Source organism: Capsicum annuum, chromosome 1 (genome assembly GCF_002878395.1).
Source record: "Capsicum annuum cultivar UCD-10X-F1 chromosome 1, UCD10Xv1.1, whole genome shotgun sequence".
NCBI classification, from domain to species: domain Eukaryota; kingdom Viridiplantae; phylum Streptophyta; class Magnoliopsida; order Solanales; family Solanaceae; genus Capsicum; species Capsicum annuum.
Genome location: NC_061111.1, coordinates 42,515,743 through 42,522,770, shown reverse-complemented (window position 1 = coordinate 42,522,770; position 7,028 = coordinate 42,515,743).

The window sequence follows — 7,028 nt, the reverse complement described above, 5'->3', positions numbered from 1 at the left end:
TCAAAGGGAATGACTCGACTAGAAGGTACGTCTTTTAGGAATCAAGAGGGATGACTCGACTAAAAGGTACGTCTTCTAGGAATCAAAGGGAATGACTCGACTAAAAGGTACGTCTTCTAGGGATCAAAGGGAATGACTCGACTAAAAGGTACGTCTTATAGGAATTAAAGGAAATGACTCAACTAAAAGGTATGTCTTATAGGAATCAAAGGAGATGACTCGACTAAAAGGTACGTCTTATAGGAATCCAGGGAAATGACTCGACTAAAAGGTACGTCTTCTAAGAGTCAAGGGAAATGTCTCGACTAGAAGATATATCTCCTAAGAGTGAAGGTTTAATTTAAGAAGTGTATCACCTAGCAAATAAAAACTGAAATCCCTAGACAAGAAAGTGTGTCTCCGAGGGATATAAGATGATGATTTTTTACCATGATTTGATTATCAAACCTGTGCAACAACATTGCTTTCTGCATTTGTAGAAGTGATAAATTATGGCCTTTGTTGTTTAGGAATAGAAATCCTTGATTTGAAGGTAACCTGTTCCTGTTTCATACAAAGAAAACTTCTGAGTTTAAAACATGATGGCTGGTTTGTGGCTTTGGCTTTCAAGGCAATCGCTCTTGCCCCAATCATATTTAACCTTGCTTCCAACCATTAGCATATGTCATTGGCTTTTTGCATCATTGAATAAAACTCAGGTTATTAAGAATGACAGAAACGAACACAATATCTCTGCTTTGCCATGCTTCTCAGATAGACCTTTGAACCTTGGTATTTCCATGAGTTCCCTGAATTCTCTATTTACAAAACTTTATACATATCCTTTTTGGCTCACAATCATGTCTCTTTCATATGCTAGATTTTGTCTTGCTTTGTGCAATTAATGAAGCTGGTTGCTAGTTTTGAAATCTTTTCTCACTTTTTTTTACACAGACTTGACTCAAAGACAAGAAAATAAAATAGAATGACAATTTTTATTTGGATAACTGACTCAAGAAAGATAAACAAAAATAAAGAGAAGAAAGAAAAGACAAAGAATTTCCCCATTTGAAATAAAAAAATGACAAATTCATTAAAATAACGACAGTCAACTCTAATGATTATGCCATGAATTTTAGATTAAGCAGCTTGATCTTTTCATCTAAACTTTCTACCAATTGTTGTTGAGTTAACGGCCTTGAAACTGAGTTACTTTCTTAGGTCAATTGCATTTACGACCGCATTCGGCTAGTGGCGCCTTAAAGGGTTTTCGCCAACAAGCCTCTCTCATTTTTCTCTTAGCTCACCATCGCCTTATGGTGCCCGTGAGGGTTTTCACCAATAAGACTCTCATTTATATTTCTCTCAACTTACCATCGCCTTACGGTACCCACGAGGGTTTTCACCAATAAGACACTCTCATTTTACTTCTTTCTTGATTTCTTATGTGAGGAAGACAAGTAGTTCCCAAATGCATCATCATATCCCTTGCATGTTTAGCCTTAACATCCTCAAAGATTGATCTGAAGGTCTTTCTTTGGTTGTAACTTGACTTTTGGATAGGGTTAGAAAGAAAGGATGGTATGGGGCCCGAACGACAATTGAAGTGCGGTGGGACTTACAACTTTTAAAATCGAATCAAACAATAAGGATTAACTTATGCCCCAGTTTCTTTTGACTGGGCAATTCTAAACTATTTATTTGGTTGGACCGAGCCCAGAGTAGGGCAGCCTACGTATCTCACCCCCGTGAGAGGAGAATCAGGTCACGCGTAGTTCTGGCGGCTTATTCTTTTGCTTGATTCTGATTTTTTTTTCTTTTGCTGACTCTTTTATTGTCTTTTTTTTCTTTTTGGGACCTTCTGACTCTATTTTTTCTTGACGCTCTTTTCTTTTCCTTCTTTTGGACATATTTTTCTGTCGTTTCTTTTTGAAACTTTCTGACTCTATTATTTTACTCGACACTTTCTTGTGAGCTTTGCTGACTCTATCTTGATTCCAAAAGAGAGGTATGAAAGAAAATAGAACTAAAGCTCAAATGGGGTAAACAAAGGATGACACAATGCTTGGATAGTAGAATGAAATGCCTTCATCATATCAATCCTTAAAAATGCAAGTACATATCATGCAATATGAAAGTGAGAGATGAAAATCATTTGTGATACTTTCACAATACTAACTTTAACTGAGCATGTGTACCACTACTTCTTCTGGGCTTGTCAAACATACAACTCTGCCTTTGTTATGCATCCCTCACATTGAATGACCCATGCTTTCATGGAGTTGATTTTATTTCTGTTCCTCTTGATAGGATCACACAGACACTGTTTGACCTAATTAAGATATGTCTTTCAATTGATGACCAAGTTATTCTTGTAATTCTCAAATTAAAAGTCTCAATTTTCAAAGAAGGTTTCAACTTTATCACCAAATGCCCCAGCACTCTATCTATTTTCTCAGATACTCTCTTTTCCTAATCTTAACTCTCTGATTTAATGCTTCATGATTAAGCTGGATTTTAAGATCTGACTGAAAATTTTGAAGGCATGTCATATCACTAGAATCAACATAAAATGTACTGTATAAATAAAACAAACAGACAACACATATTTGAAACATAAAAGAAAAGGGACACTTCATTTAGTTGAAATAAAAGATAAAAAGGTTTGAACATAAACGATAAATAGACAAAACAAGATAGATCCTGAACTACAACCCTGAAATAATTTGAAAAACAGAAAAGAAAACAAAATAAACTACCAAACGTTTTTCTAGTAGGGAGAGGGGTGACTTATCAATTGCTCAGCCTGACATATTAGCCACTAGTTTGCATATCAGCATGACTAGAGCTTCTACCACTGTCAGACACATTTTCTTCAACAAATAAGTTCTGGATCCCCATGCTTAACTCATTGCCTCCCACATATTGTGCGGTATCGCGTGCTGGTGAAGAACTCTGTGGGATAGTCGAAGGGCCAATGTTTTGCACCACAATCAATTTATCTTGAATTATCTTTTCTATATCTCTTTTCAAAGTACGACAATCTTCAGTACTATGACCCTGAACATCAGAATGATATGCACACCGTACATTAGGATCAAAATTTCTTGAATGTGGGTCAGGTGTATACCCAAGGAGAGGAGTAATCATGCCCTTCTATCTCAATCTCTAGAACAAACTAGTATAGGACTTCCAAATAAAAGTAAAATTATCCTTTTCCTTCCTCCTCTTTGCGAACTCTGGCCTCGGATAAAACTTGGATTTAGAGGTTCCTTGGTAAATTCGTGGGGGTCGAGGACGATGTTGAGGGACAGGTGCATGCCATTGTGGATAAGAAGACGGATGGGTACACAATTGTGCATTGTTCAAAGGACATTGAGAAAGTGGAATGGAACTCCTTGGATTTTGAAAAGAGGAACCTTGTTGCAGATGAATAAGTGGATTTGATATGTAAGCTTGGGATTGATGCTGACAGTATTGGTGATTTAGACCTCTCAAACTCTGCTTTGGCTCTGGCACGACAATAGATGTGTTTTCCTTCTTCTTTCTTTCAGTTTCCCTTGATTGATTACAATATCGTCCCAAATGTTTCATAGAATCATGCTGTCCACCAAGCTCCTCAAGTTTGGATGTCTCAAATCTTGGAGAAAGGTTAACACTTGAAAACATGCCCCCGCTTTTATACGAAACATCTCCATATAGCCCACAAGTCCCAAGGAACTTTTCATTTAATTTTCTATAGTCTTAACTTTCCCAACCATTTTCTCTGGCTCTTCTAGCATGCTAGGCTTCTGAGTAAGAAATTTTGGCGGTCCACTTAACTTAACTGTAGGATCAAGAGTATAACAATGATCATCATGAGTATTGAACGTGGATTCACTAGTGTACTGAGGAATCACAATCAGTGGATTGATAGCCAAAGTGGAAGCCTTAGTAGAAGGTTGAGCAATAAAAGCACAAACGGTATGTGGTGCTGTGAATGTGGTAGACTTATGCTCAAGAGATAAAGAAAAAGTGGTGGAAGTATTAAGGTGCATTTGACGAGGAATGGATTCTGACGCATGCTGTGGTGCATCAACAACAGTAGGAAACTGACTTTGCAATTTTGGTGGAAGACTCAAGGTATTTGCAGGGTCAAAAGTGGGGAACGGAGGTGGAGGCAGCCCACTGGCCCAAGATCGATATATTTCCATCATTTGTTGTCTTAGTCTCAAATTCTCTTCCTTTAAATTCTCATTTTTCTGACTCTTTGTTTGATCTATGAGACCATTCTCTGTATCCTTGTTGGACAAAGCTAAACATTCGTCAGATTTGGTGTGATGTGGAAGACCATCCAAAATGTCACAAACCAACCACCTTAAACTGACTCAACAAAAAACACAAATACGTTAGAGTTCAAGACTTTCTCAAAATCTTTTTTTTCTTTTTTTCTTTTTGAAAAGGTCACCGAACCCAAGAAGGGCGCCTACGTATCTCACCCCCGAGAGAGAAGAATCAGGTGTACGTAGTTTGTGAAGTCTTGCCAAAATGGCCAATTAAACTCTTTTCTCTTTTTTTTTTCTTGAAATTTTAAGAAGAAAAGAAAAATGACAAATTGTCAAAAGAATAGACGAATTTTTTTTTTTGAATTTTTCGGCTTTAATGACCTATACAAAATGAAACCTATGATTACCAAAGAAAATCTTTTTGGATTTTCAATTTTGCATTTCATACAAAAATGAAACTTGAACCTATTAAAGGAAAATCTTTTGTAGTTTTCTTTTAAAGATGTATATGAAACACCTACTCTAAATGAAGAGTGAAGAAAATCTTTTTGAATTTTTGAATAAAATCCTCGAACCAATAATAGGTTGTCTATGTATCTCACTCCCGAGAGAGGAGAATCACGGGTGCGTAGTTCGTCCAAATTGGACAATTAAGGATTAAATGACAAACTAAACCCTGAATTGAGAGACACGACTAAAGACAAACAAATAAAGTTATTTTTGAATTTTTAATTAGAAACTAACACCAACAACTATGAAAGAAAAAATCTTTTTGATATTTTTCATTATATAAAATTGTACAAAGCTCCTATAGAAAGGAAAAAATATTTTTTTTGGATTTTTCGAATTGTGAATACTTACTAAAGAAATAAAAGGAAAATCTTTTTAATGGTTTTAATTTTTGGGGAAATGAGTGCAAAAAGTGAAAAAAATATTTTTTTTTTGAATTGTGAAAAACAAAAGCCATAAAGAACCCTGAAAACTACCAAATCTCTTTTTTTCATTCTTTTTTTTCTTCACTTTTTTTTTTCAACAATTTCTTGCCTACACACTTTGCTTCTAACTCATGCTTTTGCCCAAATCAGTCTATCAAATGACTTCGTTACCCTCAAAGATGCAACATTTACCACGTAGGGATCTTTAGAGGTGAGTCTCCTACAAAGGGCCACGTGGATCCTGCTAGATCTCAATATAATGCAAATAAGCATGACCTAAAGGCTGGCCTGTGCTGGGGTTCACTAACAAGGCTGTTTGGGGAAGCGTATGGTCGATAGTGACTGCGCTAGCTTTCCACCCACTCCATATCAGCCGACGGCTCCCCCTCCTAAAAAATAAGAGTGACTCAACTATAGGTCGTGTATACAGTGTGTACAACAAAACTTGTTGCAGAAAGAATTGACTCGGGTTATGCAAATGATGCTAGTTATAAAGCGGTAACACATAAGAGAAAAACTGTAAGCACGTAGCACGTAAACACTCCACAATGATAAAACAATAACACAAAATAACACGAACAAAATGTTTATACACCTATAGTGCTAAATAAGCCGATAAAACTTCAAAAATAAGCTCGAATTCTGAAATGTAATCCCCAGTGGAGTCGCCAGAGCTGTCACACCCTTTTTTTTAACTCCAAAAATTAGATTTTAAGGTTCGAAAGAGTTTTTATTATTAAAGTGACAAAATGAAGAAAAGTTTGTTTTGAAAAAGAACTATTTACATTTTTTATTCAGAGTTGTCACTTGGCATAATTCGGTGTGCCAAGTCACCTTTGGAAAATCCTTTTCAAAACTGTTTTGACTTTTTTAAAACTGATTTGCGAACAGAGATTCTGGCTAAGGAATTCTGTTGACCGAGGGGAAGGTGTTAGGCACCCTTCGATCCCGTGGTTTGCCAACGGTCGCTTGGTGGAGTATATCGGCTAATTTGATACTAAAGATGTATAAACCATATAAACACACAACAATCAAGCAAACAAACACAAACCGAAATAAATCCCAAAAATATAATGTTCAGTCCAATTATACAGTCCAAAGTAAAAAAATGTGAAAAATATAAATTCTATTCTAACCTATACTAATCCTAAACTGTGTTCCCATGCTCTACCCGATGCCTCGGGCCTTCGTCACGAATGTCCTCCGAGTACAAAATACTTCAGGGCATTTTTCGGATAAAATAATACAAGTACTTCGGGGCATTCTCCGGTCAAATGATACATTTGATCCAAATTTATAAAATAAAACCATTGGACAAATGTTTTGAACATTCAACAACCCACAAGTTCTAAATTCGCCTACTCGAACCTACTATTTGCCTACCCGACTCGACCTATCATGATTCTATTACATTCAACATCATCAATGGATCAAAATTAACCCGGATTCAATCAACATTAATATCCATTTCAAATCAAACAATCTATTCAAATTACTTCATTAACTTTCGATTCCCATCCCAAATCATTTTTAATCATTATTCCAACATAACAAATCAACGATAATATTTCAGCAATCCATAATCAATATCACTCGACATTCATCATTCACATCACACATAAGATAAGAAAAAGTCAAGACGATAACAATCAACCATACACAACAATAAAAATTAACTAAGGATAAGAATGAGATAAAGAAATGGACCTTAAATTGGGGATTTTATTCAACCAATTGAACTGATTTCAACGACGACGGGAATCTAATGGACCAATGAACCACGGACAAACCCCAAACTAGAACCCAAAATCTTAAAGACAAACCCAGTGATATTTCTGGCTAGTTTTTG